Source organism: Macaca nemestrina, chromosome 6, assembly GCF_043159975.1.
Source record: "Macaca nemestrina isolate mMacNem1 chromosome 6, mMacNem.hap1, whole genome shotgun sequence".
Lineage (NCBI taxonomy): Eukaryota > Metazoa > Chordata > Mammalia > Primates > Cercopithecidae > Macaca > Macaca nemestrina.
Window position 1 is genome coordinate 18,672,312 of NC_092130.1, and position 17,859 is coordinate 18,690,170.

At 36.3% G+C, this 17,859-nt stretch overlaps 1 long non-coding RNA gene across 1 annotated transcript in view; it reads left to right on the top strand.

The window, feature by feature from the left end:
- LOC105480800 (uncharacterized) overlaps positions 1-17,859 on the top strand; it is a 186,703-nt gene that overhangs the window by 142,576 nt on the left and 26,268 nt on the right. The window contains exon 5 of the long non-coding RNA XR_011624496.1: positions 10,479-10,611. This is a non-coding gene — a long non-coding RNA (uncharacterized lncRNA). The remainder of the gene's footprint in view (positions 1-10,478; positions 10,612-17,859) is intronic.

Genomic DNA, 17,859 nt, shown 5'->3' on the forward strand with positions numbered 1-17,859 from the left:
AAAATTTTCATTCCTGTCACTGCCCACATTGCCTAGCTTCCTTCCCTATTACACACTGCATTCATTTATTTTATTACCTACCTCTTCACACCATCTAAAACCTTAAAAGGCAGGAAATTGATCTATTTTGCTTACTGCTATATTTCTGGCTCTGGGAATAATAGTAGGCACTCAAATCATATTTTCCAATGAATAAGAGGAAGGTACACACAAAATAACTCATGTAAAAAATATTCTGTGTTTACGAACAAAGCAAAAATATATGACCAATGCATTCAACCTATAGGGAGACTGATTTCAACTCAATAAATAAAACTCATTAGACAAGGTTTCAAAAATGGGTTGATGGAGAGTTCTATCTTGAGGAGCTCAAGAAATGACAAAGGAACCACTTAATATGAATGGACAAATGGAATTCAGGCATTAACTCTTCAAGTTTCTTACAAGCTTCAACAAGGTGGTGATAGGCACCAGATTTGAAGTTAGACCAGTTCAGGCTTCGCTCCAGTCCTGCCACCCTCTTACTGTCTGCAAACTCTTGGGCAGATTATTGAATCTCTCAATAATAAAGCCTCAATTTCTTTTTCTGTAAAATAGGGGTACTAATAATATATTTTGCAAAAGATTGATTGGAGGAGAAAATGTGAAATTGTTTGTGAAGCAAACCATATATAGTCACATGTATAATTAGTTAATGATTGTTATTAGGGTTATGATAATTAGTTAATGATTGCTATTATGTTATTATAATAAAGTTTCCAAGATATATAATTTATCTTTTTTATATTTTAATAATTCTAGATGTTTTATCTTTTACCTCATCACTCACCATATTTTTCATGGCTTCTTTCTAAGGACAGAAGCCAAATCAATCTGAAGTACCACACTATTTTTCTATCAACCCAGGCCCTCCATTCTCAGAATCTTCAGGATAAGTTCTTATTCTCAATAATGTTCATGCCTGCTATATTTTAAATGTGTACAAATTAGAATAAATAAATATTTTATTCACAGAAATTGTTCTTCAGTGCTTCTCAAGGAGTAAAAATTGTATATGAAATGAGATGTCAGGAATTTGCTTCCTTGTCATATATAGCTTTTATTGTGTTGAGGTACCTGTCTTCTTTAATCTGCTGAGAGTTTTTATGATGAAAGAATGGTGAATTTTGTCAAATACCTTTTCTGCATATATTGAAATGGGTTTTGTCCTTCATTATGTTAATGTGATGTACCACATTTATTGATTTGCATACGTTAAACTATCCTTGCATCCCAAGCATTGTGAATGGTGCTATTACTGTGCTGTTAGATTTGGTTTGCTAAAGATTACACCCAAAAACTGTTAGAACTAATAAAGAAATTAAGTAAAGTTATAGAATACAAAATCAACAAACAAAAAATCAGTAGTTTCTATACACTAACAATAAGCTTGCTGAAAAAGAAATCAAAAAAACAATCTTTTATAATAGCTAAAACGAGTATTTTTAATTATTAATTAATAATTAAGGAGCAAAAGAGCTATACACCAAAAACTACAAAATATTGATAAAAAATTCAAGAAGACACAAATAGAAAGGTTTTCTGTGTTTCATGTTTTTAAAATATGCATACTACCCAAAGCAATCCACAAATTCAATGAAATTCTTATCAATATTCCAATGCTATTTTTCATAGAAAGTAGGTGCTAAGTATCGCAGTATTCCCAACATTTTAATAATTACAATTTGATTCCAACACTACCTGCAATGATTTCATTAGATTTACTACTTCAATCATGTGTTTCGATAAATTCTGTTTTTTCATAATTTCATCTAGTAATTGACCAAAACTGAAGAATTGGCATAAATATATACTCCTGACTTTTATTCCTCTTTGATCACTTTTTTATAACATCCAGTTTCCAGAATGTTTTTATGCAACTGTTAGAAATCTAATACTTTACTAACCCCTACTCTAAGGTATTTCTGTTGATGACTCTAAATCTAGAGATTTAATGCACAACTACTGTGCTGAAAATACATTACTGTCTTCATTCTTTATTACTATATCTTTAGACTTTTTTAATGATCATATTATAATCACACAAATTCAACCCTATTTTTTTCAGCCAAGGAAAGAAAAAAGAATGGGGGTGAGCAGAGAAGAGGAGGAAGGGAGGGAGAGAAAGAGAGAGAGAGAAAGAAACCGAGGATTTCATTGGATTGGTCATTCCCCACTGATATGGCTTGGCTCTCTGTCCATATCCAAATCTCACTTTGAATTGTAATCCTCATAATTCCCATGTGTTAAGGGCAGGACCAGGTACAGGTAATTGGATCATAGGGTTGGTTTCCCCCAACCTATTCTCATGACAAGAGTGAGTCTCACAAGATCCGATGGTTTTGTAAACATCTGGCATTACCGCTGCTAGCACTTATTCTCTCTCCTGCTTCACCTCTGTGAATCGGTGCCTTCTGCCACGATTGTAAGTTTTCTGATGGTACCCAGACATATGGAACTGTGAGTTAATTAAACCTCTTTCATTTGTAAAGTACCCAGTCGGATATTTCTTCATAGCAGTGTGAAAATAGACTATACGCCCACCGTGATTATAGAGCCAGAGTGAGCTTGAACTGGCAGAAGGGTATTTCCTGTTTTTCTCATTCATTCCCAAGTACTCAGAGTATCCCTAATGACATGAGATTTTAGGGTTTACAGATATATAATTTTGACCACATGACCCTGTTTTGCATGTACTAAACATAATTAGCATACAGTAAATCCTACATACATTTTGTTATCCATGAACATTAAAAAAATTAAAGCCTATTTTTAATACCATATAATTCTTACTTTAGATACTGACTTTGAAAGTAAATCCCACATACAATGTTTCTTCATTACATACATCCAAATTTCAGAAAAGTTAAACGTGTAACATTTTGTATCGTAGAAACAGGAAAATGTAAATTAAAGTGTTGATATGGCGGCACGGGACACAGTATTGTCTTGAAAAACTGATACTTTTCAAGAGTAGTAACTAAGATATCGGAACTGTCTTTTAGGGTAAAATAAATACTGATCTCTAAAAGTAATGGTTCTTTACCATTTAGTCCAGTATACATTATGATACATACAATATATCTTTTCAAAAACATATGTGATCCCCATCATTACACAATATTACTCACGTAACAAACATGTACATGTACACCCTGAATCTAAAATAAATAAATAAACAAAAATTATAATGTTTTTGTATCTTTAAAGATAGAAATTAAATAGTCAAATTGCCTCCTTTGTATGGAGACATTTTGTGGTAGAAATAGACACTTTAAATTATTTGAGGTACAAATATTCCTATACTCAAGAAATCTCCAGAATCCAAATTACAGTAAAATTATTTCTGCCAGGACGGATCCAAAACCAAAATTTTTTAAACCATCAGGGCACTCAGTACACATACACACACACACACAAGCAAATATATGTATATATGTAGATAGTTATGTATAAAATGTATGCATAAGTGTGTGTGTGCGAGAGTGTGTGTGTATCTCTGAATTTACCACTTTGATAATAACAATAAAGAGAAAAATGAGAAAACAATTATGATGAAGGTGAAATCACCATTTCAGATATTAATGAAATGCAGCTATTTCCAGATTAACATCTTGGTGATTATAAAGCTTTTAATTTTATTAGTTTTCCAACTTGTCAAGTAAAGCATGCTTATATGTTACATTTACCAGAATGCCATTACCTGAATATTAACAATTAAGCTGCCTTTAAGAGACATGAAATTATAGACATTCTGAGTATTCCTTTTTACTACCTTTGCGCATTTACTTATAAATTTGATCAATAGAGAAAAACATTCACTCAAATATTAAGATCAATTCTACTGGAAATGTGAAAAAAATTAATTCTACTGTTTTAGAATAAGCTCTAGACACTTAAAAATATCATCCAATGAATTACATTATCTACAAGACTAAATAGTGGGTTAACTTAAGCCGTTATTTTGAAATAATAGATTGCAACTAAAGAACTTTTATTATCAATGATGTATTATGAGACTAGTTCTATAAAGTTCTTTTATGTAAAGTCATATCAAAATATTGTAAGTCCTTTGCCTCCTTGAAAAAGAGAATTAAAATTTTGAATATTTCTACAAGATAAACAGAAGAGGAAAACTACAATATATTATAAATAACCTAATTATTTTTTTCTCTAATCCTCCCATTTTCAGTCTCCATTAAAATGTTTCAGCATTTCTTCAGTTACTTGCACCAATTTTAAATGTTTCTCCAATCTCACAGCATATAATCTCAAAAATATGTAAGTAAACACAGTATAAACCATTTTAGAGGGTTTTTTCCTTCCTAATTTTCCACAGTCGTTCAAGAAACACATCAAGAAAAGCTTTGAACAACAGCTTTAAATCTGTGTCATAGCACTGTAATCAGAGTTTGATGTAAAATTATTCCCTCTCTTACGGTTTATAGAAGACAGAGAGAAACTAACTACATTGTACATTTAGCTTTGAAGAAATACTCCAAAAATGTATTTAAAATGTAAAGAAATGAGGAAATAATATCTATCCCTCTTTCCTTTTTCAAAGAGACTTTGAACAATTTTGTGGTACTTGAGCGCTAAGAAAAATAATTGAATAAAGAAAAGTTTCTGAAATCTTTGCCTTTCTAGCATGCTTCATGTTGTCAGTAAAATATAGGTAGAAAAGTAAAAGTTTCTTGCTATTCAAGAAAAAAAAAAATTCAGCATAGGTCTTTCATTTGAACTTAAAAAACAATAGCCCAGGCTGGGCAGGGTGGCTCACGCCTGTAATCACCATACTTTGGGAGGCCAAGGCAGGTGGATCTCCTGAGGTCAAGAGTTCGAGATCAGCCTCACCAATATGGTGAAACTCCATCTCTACTAAAAATACAAAAATTAGCCAGGTGTGATGGTGCATGCCTGTAATCCCAACTACTTGGGAGGCTGAGGCAGGAGAATAGCTTGAACTCGGGAGGCAGAGGTTGCAGTGAGCCGAGATCGTGCCATTGGACTCCAGCCTGGACAACAAGAGCAATACTCCATCTCAAAAAATAAATAAATATATAAAATAATAGTAGCCCAGTCCTTTAAAGTTAAGCTGCTACAAATTCAAATTAAAATATTATAACTTCAGCATATTAAATGCAACCTCCATGTAAGCACAAATAAAACAGCTGTAGAATAAATATAAAAGGAAATGAAAAAGATTTAACTTAAACACTTAACTATAGGAAATCGACTGAACATGAAAGAATACAGTAACATAGAAAGTGAGGGACAAAAGAGCTGTAAAGCATATTTTTTTTAAATCTCCAAAAAAGTATAGATGTCTTCCTTTGTTAGTAGTTACTCTAAAATATTGGCAGAATAGACAAAAAGAGAGATACTAGAGATTCATTTATATCCAAAAACTCAAGTAGGTTGAAAGTGAAAGGTCTGAAAAAGCTGTTCCATGCAAATAACTAAAACAGAGCAAAAGTGGCTGTATAAATGTTGGACAAAATAGACTTTAAATGAGAAAAAAAAAATTACAAGAGACAAAGAAAGATTATATATTAATAAAAGGTTCAATACAGCAGGAAGATGTAACAATTATGAACATTTACACAATTAATGGCAGACCATCAAAATGTATGAAGCAAAAACTGACAGAATTGACGGGAAAAATCAACAGGTCTACAATCATAGTTGGAAACTTCTATACCTCACTCTCAACAACTAGACAGACAAGTAAGGAAACAGAGGATTGAAATAATACAATAAACCAACTCAATCTAACGGACAGATACAGAACTGCCCAACAACAGGACACTCATTTTTCTCAAATAGACATGAGACATTTTCCAGGATAGACCACATGTTGGGCCACAAATGAACATTTAATAGATTTTTTTAAATGAGTATATGAGGCCAGGCGCGGTGGCTCATACCTGTAATCCCAGCACTTTGGGAGGTCGAGGCGGGTGGATCATGAAGTCAGGAGATCGAGACCATCCTGGCTAACACGGTGAAACCCCGTCTCTACTAAAAATACAAAAATAAAATTAGCTGGATGTGGTGGCGGGCGCCTGTAGATCCAGCTACTCAGGAGGCTGAGGCAGGAGAATGGCGTGAACCAGGGAGGCGGAGCTTGCAGTGAGCCAAGATAGCACCACTGCACCCCTGCACAGGAGCCTGGGCGACAGAGCGAGACTCCGTCTCAAAAAAAAAAAAAAAAAAAAAAAAAACTGGGTATATGAATATGAATATTGTCAGGTATCTTCTCTCATCATAATGAGATGAAGTAGTAATCAATAACAGAAGTAAAGCTGAAATATTCACAAAATTGTAACAACACAGTCTTATTAATAGACACCCAATGAGTTAAAGAAGAAATCACGAGGAAAATTAGAAAATACTTAGAGTCTAATAAAAATAAAATATACAAAAACTTATGGGATTCAGCAAAAGTTGTGCTGAGGGAGAAAATTATAGCTATAGATCCTTACAAGACAAAAAAGGACTTAAATCAACAACCTAACTTTACAATTTAAAGAACTAGAAAAAGAAGAAACTTAACCCAAAGCCAGCAGAATAAATGAAATAAAGATTAAAGCAGAAAAAAATGAAACAAAAGAATAAAATCAATGACACCAAAAATTGTTTTCTGAAAAGATTAACAAAACTTTAGATGTACCAAAAAAAAAAAAAAGGCAAAACAGTGAGAGAGAGAGATAAAATTCTCAAATTGCTAAAAGCAAAAACGAAAGTGGGGACATTACAATGGATTCTCAAGAAACTAAAAGGATTATAAGACATTAAAGTGATCAATTGTAGCCCAACAAATTAAATAATCTAAATAAAATGGACACAGTTTTTGAAACACAACACCTAACATGACTAACTTATGAAGAAATAGACCATCTTAATAGACCTATAACTAGCAAGGCTGAATCAGTAATAGAAAAATTTCCTGAAAAATAAAAGTCCTAGACCTGATGGCTTCACTGGTGAATTGTAACAAAATGTATAAAATGTAAAGAACAACTAACATCAGTGCTGCTTCTTCAACATCACAAAACAATGAAGAGGAGGGAACATATTTTCTTTTTTTTTTTTGAGAGTCTTACTCTGTCACCCAGGCTGGAGTGTAATGGCGCAATCTCAGCTCACTGCAACCTCCACTCCCAGCTTCAAGCAATTCACCTACCTCAGCCTCCTGAGTAGCTGAGACTACAGCTACAGGTGCCCACCACCACACCTGGCTAATTTTTGTATTTTTAGTAGAGACAGGGTTTCATCATATTGGCCAGGCTGATCTCAAACTCCTGACCTTGTGATTCACCCGCCTTGGCTTTCCAAAAAGGCGTGATTACAGGCGTGAGCCACCTCACCTGGCCAGCAACATTCTTTAACTCACTTGATGAGGCCAGCATTGCCCTATTACCAAAGCCAGGCAACAGCACTATAAGAAAAGACAACTAAATACCAATAACCCTTATGAATAGTAATGCACAAATCCTCAACAACGTACTAGAAATTCAGCAACATTTAGAAAGGATTACACACTTTGATCAAGTGGAATTTAATTCTAGAACACAATAATGGTTCAACATAAAAAAGCAATCAATATAATACACCAAGTTAACAGAATGAAAGAAAAAAAAACAAATGATCATCTCAATGGGTGTAAAAAGAGCATTTGGTATAATACAGCACTTTTTTATGACTAAAAAACAAAAAACACTCAACAAAGTAGAAATAGAAGAAAAACCTTCAGCATAATAAAAGCCATGTATTAAAAATCCACAGCAAACATCACAATGTTCAAAGCCTGAAAGCTTTTCCTCTAAGATCAGGAATAAGGCTACCCACTTTCTCCAATTCTTTTCAACCCAGAGTAATTAGGCAAAAATAAATAAATAAATAAATAAATAAATAAATAAATAAATAAAAGCATCAAATTGAAAATTTAAAAAAAAAATTATGTCTTTCTGCAGATGATATACTCTTATATGTTAAAAACACTATAAATTTCACTGTGTTGTTTAAAAATGAATTTAGCAAAGTAACAGGATACAAACTCAACACAAATGTTAATTGCATTTTGTACACTGACAACACTTTGAAAAGGAAGTTATAAAAACAGTTTCATTCACAGTAACATTAGTAAAAATAAAATATTTTTGGATTAACCAATTAAATCAGAGACTTTTACAACAAAAACTACAGTACACTGCTGAAAGAAAGTAAAGAAGACATAGACACATACAAATGTTAAAGAATTGGAAGGCTTAATATTGTTAAAATGTCAATACTACCTAAAGGAATCTATAGATTTAATACAAATGGTATTAAAATTCCAATGATGTCTTTTGTAGGAATAGAAAAACGCTTCTAAAATTTATATGAAACCTCAGGATACCCTTAATAGCCTAAGATGTCTTATAAAACAGAACTAAAGCTGGAGGACTGACACTTTCTGATATCAAAACTTACTACAATCTTACAGTAATCAAAACATTGTGACACTGGCACACAGACCTACAACAATAGAATAGATAATCATGAAATAAACTCTCAAAAGTTTGGTTAAGTGATTCTTGACAAAGGGGCCAATACCATTTAATTGAGAAAGGACAGTTTCTTCAACAAACGGTGATGGAAAAATTAGATATCTACATGCGGAAGAATGAAGTTGGATCTTTACCTAAGACCATATACAAAAATTAACTCAAAGTGGATCAAAGACCTATCAAACCTAAAATGGTGAAAGTCTTAGAAGACAAAGAGCAAAAGTTTCATTACATTGTATTTGGCAACGATTTGGGGATGACACCAAAGGCACAGGGAACAATAACAAAATAGAAAAAGTAGACTTTTTGAATCGCTTTTCAAGTTGTGCATCAAAAGACATTGTCAACAGAGTAAAAAGGCAACCCATAGAACAAAAGAAAATATTTTAAATCATATAACTGATAAAAACTAATATCTAGAATACATAGTGATCTCCTAAAATTCAACAATAATAAATGAACAACCTGATTAAAAAATGGGCAAAAGACTTGACTAAACATTTCTCTAAAGAAGATATAAAATGGTCAACAAGCATATGAAAAGATGTTTGCCGGGCGCGGTGGCTCAAGCCTGTAATCCCAGCACTTTGGGAGGCCGAGGCGGGCGGATCACAAGGTCAGGAGATCGAGACCACAGTGAAACCCCGTCTCTACTAAAAATACAAAAAATTAGCCGGGCGCGGTGGCGGGCGCCTGTAGTCCCAGCTACTCGGGAGGCTGAGGCAGGAGAATGGCGTGAACCCGGGAGGCGGAGCTTGCAGTGAGCTGAGATCCGGCCACTGCACTCCAGCCTGGGCGACAGAGCGAGACTCCGTCTCAAAAAAAAAAAAAAAAAAAAAAAAAGAAAAGATGTTTAACATCACTAATGATGAGGGAAATGCAAGTCAAAACTACAATGAGATACTACCTCACACCCATTAGGATGACTACTACCAAAATACCCAGAAAATAAGTGTTGCTAAAGATGTAAAAAAGTTTAAACACTTGTGCACTGTTGGTAGGAATGAAAAATGGTATGGTCACCATGGAAAACAGTATGGTGGTTTCTAAAAATATTAAAAATAAAATTACTATATTATCCAGTAAATCCACTTCTGGGTATATACTGAAACAAATTGAAAGCAGGGTTCAAAGAGATATGTAAATAACTATGTTTATAGTAGTATTATTCAAAGCTAAAATGTGGAAGCAGCCCATGTATCCATTGACTCATGATTGGATAAGCAAAATATGGAATACACCATGGAATATTATATATCCTTCAAAAGGAAGGAAATTCTGACATTTGAGACAACATGGATTAATCTGGAAAACATTGTGCTAAGTGAAATAAACAAGTCATGAAAAGTCTGATTCCACTTATATGAGATGCTTAAAGTAGTCAAAATCATAGTGACAAAAAGCGAAATGGCAGTTGCAAGAAGCTGTTGGGAATAGGGAATGGGGGGTCAGTGTTTAATGGGTTTAGAGTTTCAGCTTAAAAGAAAAAGCTATGGAAATGGATGATGGTGATGCTTGTATAACATTATGAATGTATTTAATAACACAGAACTGTATACTTTAAAGTGGATAAAATGGTAAAGTTTATGTTGCTTGTGTTTTATCATGATAAAAAATTCAAAAAAACATCGTCTATGAAAATCCAAAAAAAAAGCTGTGAAATGCAACTCTAAGCTAATATTATAGTAGTTTTGAACCATATTACTATGTTTTATGTGAGCTATGTTTAGGTTTGGCATAAATTATAATATTATGGGTTAGAATGCTATAAAATTACTAACCTTTGAGAATTACAACACTTCTAGACAAAGCATAACAATTGACTTACTGTCAAAACTTCAGAAAATCATTTGATCACCCATCTCCCTATATTCTTATTCCTAAAAGGGGAATTATGGCACCTCTTTATATGGATTTCACTGAGATTCCAAGATGATCAACTTGGAAAATGGATTTCAAGTGCCTTGAAATATATAAAACATGAGGACAGCAGTCAAATATTATCAATGAAATGATAACGGTAAGTGAAACTTTATAGAATGAATAAGTATACAAACATTATACTTATGAATAAGAATACAAATATTTTTCTCTGATTAAACTTAGAAATATTTATTTGTTCTTGCACATTAAGATTTATATGACAAGGTGACATTTAAATTGGTTTGAAATAACCTGGGTGCAGTGGCTCACGTCTGTAATCCCAGCACTTTGGGAGGCTGAGGTGGGCTGATCACGTGGTTGGGAGTTCAAGACCAGCCTGGCCAATATGATGAAACCATCTCTCCACTAAAAATACAAAAATTAGCCGGGTGAGGTGGCAGGCACCTGTAATCCCAGCAACTCAGGAGGCTGCGGCAGGAGAATTGTTTGAACTTGGGAGGTGGAGGTAGCAGTGAGCCAAAGATCATGCCATTGCACTCCAGCCTAGGTGACATAGTAAGACTCTAACTCAAAAAAAAAAATTGTTTAAAATAAAACTACAGTGCACACACAAACACACACAGATACACTAAAAGATATACTGTGGATTTACTCTACCTCATCAAAATTAATAAATAATTCACTATTATAACTTATTGATATTACATTACAAAGCTTATTCCAAACAATGTGAGAATTGCATTGATTTTTAAAAATAAAAATTAAAAGAAACATTTAAGAAATCTTGCAGGAAAAGATGTTTCATTATTCGCTCCCTTTCCTATGGAAGCAACTAAATTGAATCAGGTAAATATGATCTTATAGACATGACTGCTTGAATGAAATGTCACTTATAGCATTATTTAGATTTGTTTGGTCGTTAGTTTAAAAATGTTAATTTTTAAAACAGATTTTTTAAATTATTTGAATGTTATTGAACTTCTGAGTAATTGACTCCACAGATAAATGCATGATTGGTTCCAAGAGGAAATCAAGAAGGTACAATTACAGTGCTTCACAGGAGCCTAGAATTTATGCTAAAACAAAAAAGGAAAGAATTTTGCAACTTAACAAATGGGTTGGTATGGGCTGAATGTGTGTGTTCCCCCTAAATTCGTATGATGAAGCCTAAATCCCTAATGCAGTGCAGTTTGGAAGTGGGGTCTTTGAGAAGCACTTAGGTCATGAAGGTGCAGTGCTAATCACGGGATTAGTGTACTTGTAAGAAGAGAACTGAGAGAGATGATTTTAATCCCCCTCTCCACTGCATGTGAGGACAAAATGAGAAGAAGCCTGTTTGCAAACCAGAAAGAGTGCCCACACCAGACACCAAATCTGCCTGTGCCTGATCTTGGACTTCCCAGCCTCCAAAACCATGAGAAACACATTTCTGTGGTTTAAGTCAGCTAGTCTATGGTACACTGTTATGATTACCTGAGCTAAATAAGTTACAAATGGAAGAACATTTATACCTATTGATTTAATACTTTTTTTTTTTTTTTTTTTTTTTTCCGAGACGGAGTCTCGCTCTGTCGCCCAGGCTGGAGTGCAGTGGCCGGATCTCAGCTCACAGCAAGCTCTGCCTCCCAGGTTCACGCCATTCTCCTGCCTCAGCCTCCTGAGTAGCTGGGACTACAGGCGCCCGCCACCTCGCCCGGCTATTTTTTGTATTTTTTAGTAGAGACGGGGTTTCACCGTGCTAGCCAGGATGGTCTCGATCTCCTGACCTCGTGATCCACCTGTCTCGGCCTCCCAAAGTGCTGGGATTACAGGCTTGAGCCACCGCGCCCGGCCCGATTTAATACTTTTAAAGTCAGTTTAAACATTAATTTTTTTAGTTGAGGCATCATAGGAAATATCCAATGTGAACTTTATTTTTTAATCTAGTTTAGAAAGAAATAATTGATATCATTTATTTGGGTTCGAAACAACTGGTTAGCTATACAGGTTATGCCCTAATAACTTTTACTTTATCGAGTACGTATGTTTTCTCTTTCTCTACCAGAGTCTAGAGTGATTTTTACATTTCTGTGAGTGGATTCATGACTGGCATTCTCCTGTGGTAATTCTAATTATGGACATATTCTGATCAGGATTTATCAGCTGAACAATTTTCATGCTATATACAAGCCCTGAAGTTAGTGAGCTCCTGCACATGTCAACTGTTAATCTAAATGTTTTTCGTATTCCGTTTGTTTGTTTCATGTATCAGAAACAACATCTGTTCCAGAGGGCATTCCTTGTATATATTGAAAGTAAAATATATCCTTATGCTTCCATGAGCACTTAAACCCAAAATGATCACAGACTGAAGAGAGAAACATTGAACAATCTAATAGAATGAGAGGACTAGAAGTCAAGGGTACACCAAGCAAGAGTGTAACTTGGGATAACTCAATTTAATATTCTGGTTTTCATGATTTTGTTGTTGTTGTTGGAGACAGAGTCTCACTCTGTCGCCCAGGCTAGAGTGCCGTGGTGTGGTCTCGGCTCACTGCAAACTCTGCCTCCCAGGTTCATGGGTTCATGCCATTCTCCTGCCTCAGCCTCCCAAGTAGCTGGAACTACAGGCACCCGCCACCATGCCCAGCAAATTTTTTTGTATTTTTAGTAGAGACAGGGTTTCACCGTGTTAGCCAGGATGGTCTCGATCTCCTGACCTCATGATCCACCTACCTTGGCCTCCCAAAGTGCTGGGATTACAGGCGTGAGCCACCGCACCTGGCCACGTTTTTTTAATATCAAATAGAAGTGTTGGTTTCTGCTGAATCCTTTGAGGTACAGCTGCCAAACAGTGGAAGTACACTTATTCTGCGAAATAAAGTTGAACAAAATTAGGTATTCATTAAAGTTTGCATCTTTTTATCCTCCTCATAACTTTTCTTTTTTTTTTTGGACAAAGTCTTGCTTTGTCTCAGACTGGTGTGCACTCTGGTGTGCAGTGGCACGATCTCAGCTCACTGCAACCAGGTTTAAGTGATTCTCCTGCCTCATCCTCCCAAGGAGGTGGGACTACAGGCACATGTCACCATGCCTGGCTAATTATATTTTTAGTAGACATGGGATTTCACTATGTCGCTCTGGCTGGTCTTAAACTCCTGAACTCAAGTGATCCGCCACCCAACTTGGCCTCCCAAAGTGCTGGGATTACAGGTGTGAGACACTGTGCCAGGCCCCTTCTCATAACCTCTTAAAAGAGATTGTGCTCTAGCAATCAGTGATTTTCTGTTTTTCTCAAAGAAGCAATAAATGCTATTGAAATTTAAATCAAGAAAGGGAAAAATTGGAGATAATTGTGGTGAAATCATGATAATAATTTAAGGTATTCAGTTTTTATTTTTATTTTTTAAATAAATAACTCTCTAGCCATGATTCAATTAATTATCATAATGTTCCCTTGAGGAAGTTAACCTGCTGGCATTTTTTGATGAATAAAGATGCTATATTTTACTCTGAGAGGTACCTCTCCCAGCTTTATTTTTAACATTAATTGTCCTTTGCCTAGAATATGATAAAGTATTGCAATAACACCACATATGTTCTTTTCATGTTGTAGCAGGAGAAGCCACAGACAAAACTCCTCAGACACCAAGTTAAAGAAGGAAGGGGTTTATTTGGCCAGGGTCTTCAGCAAGACTCCTGTCTCAAGAGCCGAGCTCCCCGAGTGGGCAATTCCTGTCCCTTTTAAGGGCTCACAACTCTAAGCGGGTGCATGTGAGAGGGTCGTGATTGATTGAGCAAGCATAGGGTATGTGACTGGGGGCTGTATGCACCGGTAATTAGGGCGGAACAAAACAGGATAGGGATTTTCACAGTGCATTTCTATACAGTGTATGTAATCTATAAATAACATGACCGATTAGGTCAGGGGTCGATCTTTAACTACCAGGCCCAGGGTGTGGCGCTGGGCTGTCTGCCTGTGGATTTCATTTCTGCCTTTTAGTGTTTACTTCTTCTTTCTTTGGAGGCAGAAATTGGGCATAAGATGATACGAGGCTGGTATCCTCCCTTATTCCCCCCTGTTGAGACTCTCACTTGTTTTATTAGTGGGAGATCTCACTTTCATTTTCACTACCCATGTCTTCTTGCAAGACAGATCGATAGTGATTCATATAGTACACTTGTGCTGAAGCATTTTGGTGAACTAAGGTAGCGATGAGGCTTTTAATCATTTGAGGAAGTACAGGTAGCAAACAAGGGAGCAGTAAGCAGGTTCCTATTACTATTATAACTCTTATTATAAGAGTTTTAAATTCTCCTAGCGCTGGGAACCTTTTCCAAACATGGCCCCATGATCAAACCCATGCCACACTTGCAAAGGCACATGTGCCAGTTTTGTCATATCTCTAACTATGTCTTCAACTACTTGCCCTTGATTATATATGTGTAGGCAGCAATTAGTAAGGTTAAATTTCCTACAGACTTCTCCTTCAGCTGCTAGCAAATAGTCAAGAGCTAATCTATTTTGATAGACAGCATTTCTCATCTGAGTTTCTTGCCTGGCTAGAATAGTTAAGGCTCTGCCGGTTTTATTAGTGATTACTTTTAAGACCGCTTGTAACCGTATGATTCGGTTGATCATGTAAATGGGGGTCCAGTATCCCCACGAGCCATCTTGTGCCTGAGTGGCAGGCCTGTAATATTGTATGATTCTCTCAGGGGGCCATTTATCATTTTTTCAATTTCTTATAGCTATGCTTCCCTTTTCGCAGGAAGCATAGACAGGGAAGCCCAGGAGTTCACCTGTTTTTATGGGCAGTAGAGAGAAAGATGGTTTAATAGTGCCAATAACACAACTATCTGCCCACTGGTCAGGTAATTTGATGTAAGCTCTGTGACCACATATCCAGTATAATCCAGTGGGGACTGTCCAGTCCCAGTGGGACTCTGAGTGGGTCCGCATGGTTTGCAACTTTGGGAATTTACTAAATGGATTTCTCTGTGTGTGATTTGAACTCCACCAAGTGACTGTCTTTGTGGTACCATTATACAGTTTCTGTCTCAGACAACTAAGTCATCCTACAGGGTGAGTGAATTCTTTTCCTTCTCTAGCTATGCAAGATTGTCCAATAATTGAGGCTTTTAGGACCCAGAAATTATCAGAGTTATTCTTTTGAGCCAGGAATTCATAAGGAACTGGGTCTGTAGGTACTAATTCTCGGGCTTCCCATGGCCATTGATCTCTCATTACAGTTCCTCCACATACATAACATGAAGTGACATTGAGAGACTGGGCTACATGCTCGGCTAATTGCAAAAACAAATTTCTTGGTTTTCCTGGAATTTCTGGTACTGGCACTTTTAGTTTATCACAGAAGTTTTGAAATACTGTCTCAGGAGAGTGTTTATAAACTTTTTCTCAAACCACGATATTTACTTGAAGATCCAATCTAACTCCATCAATTTTTAGGGTTACACGTTCCCCTTTTTTTCCAGCGAGGATCAAGAGGATTGGTTATTACTAGCTCTAAGGGATTACATTGTCCCTTAGTACAGGGAGGGACATTTTTTCCTTTCTGAAAGTGGACTGGATTTTTTCATATTTTTTCTTTAATCCAAGTGGCCTAAATGACACAAGAGCAGTATTTACATTTATTTCCACACAGTCCTAATTTATGACAGATGTACTTATTTTCTGTCATATAGTCTCCTTTCTAAAGAGAACTACACCTTATTCCTAACTTATTACTATTAATGACAGCACAGGCATCAAATTTTAAGGTGACTTGTTTGGGCACCCTTTTTTTTTTTCTGTTTTGGCTAACACTTTACTTGTATCATTTATGAGCCCCTACCAGTCTTCAATTATTAATCTTATTTTAAAAACTGTGGTCATGGGAGGCTCAGATGGTTCACAACACACATCAGGTTGGTCATTTCCTGGGCTACATACCTTGTATAGAATAACATTATACAAACAAGCTCTTTTTAGAGTTCCAGTACACTTATAATAACCATAAAATAATAGGACCATAGCAACCTTTTGTCCTACCTCAGTGACTTGATGTATACACTGGAAACAGCTCTCAGTCTGAGGAAGGTGAGTTGAAGTCCTTACTGTACAAGTCCAAATTTTAAGGAAAATGAGCCCCGCGATGAGTTTTCTCATGCTTTGGCCGTGCGTAGACCAGTTAGCTTCCGGGTGTGACTGGAGCAGGGCTTGTCGTCTTCTTCAGAGTCACTTTGCAGGGGTTGATGAAGCAGCTCCCAGCCATGTACTGCTCACAATCTACTGATGTTTAAGGATGGTTTCAGAGGTTGGGCCTGCTAGAATAAACTGAGTCCAACACCTCTACACAGTTTTTTTTCAACTGGGCTCTCTGATACTGGGAGCAAGGTGGTGGGGTTTAGGATGTTGCAAACTTCAATGGTTATGTGGGGATTTTCACATAGCGATATTTGATACTTGGTTAATCTAGCATTTGTTAACCAATGATGTCCTTTGGTATTTATCAAAATTACCACAGCATAGGGGGCCTTTATATTCAGGTTTTGCCTAAGGGTTAGTTTATCTGCTTCCTGTGCTAACAGGGCCATTGCTGCTAGGGCCCTTAGACCTGGGGGCCACCCTTTGGAAACCCTGTCTAGTTGTTTTCAGAGATAGACCTTGGCCAGGGCCCCACAGTCTGGGTTAAAACTCCAGCTGCCATTTTTTCTCTTTCCGACACATAGAGTGTAAGGTCAGGTAGCCTCAGGGCTGGGACTGACATGAGCTTTTCTTTTAACTCATGAAAAGCTCGTTGCTGTTGATTGTAATCAATGTAGTTTATCTCATCTACACTTTTATTCACTGTCACCCACCAAAATATTGAATCAAATCCTGCAGCTATTTGATTTCAACCTTTTAAATTGATCTGGTATTCCTGGTGGGACTCCAATTGCATCTAAATAGACATGAGAGCCCAAGACCCATAAGGGGCTTCTCTCATTTTACAATGTCTTGTTTTTTTCCTTCTGGTTGATGAAATGCCAGGGTGAAAGGGATAGCCAATTGGACTAAAGTACAAGTGCCACTCCAGTTATTCGGCAGAGTGCCTAGTAAAGGTCCATCACAATACCACCACACATCCACTCGGGGATGAACAAGGGCTGACTGATTGATAAGCTGTTGAAAATTCTTAAACTCACTGCATCCCTTCAGGTCTCCAAGGGATGCTAAGTTTCCTCCCTGTCGTGAGAGACACAAAGTGAACTTAGTGTTGGGAGTCGGAGGCTGGATGGCCCTCAGGGGCTGACCCACAGGGTGCCAGACTTTGGGATATAACAGAGAGAGCTTGGCACAACTTATTACTCCAGGCTGTAGAATCCTGGTAAAGAGCTACCATGCAGCCCATGCCTGGTCGAC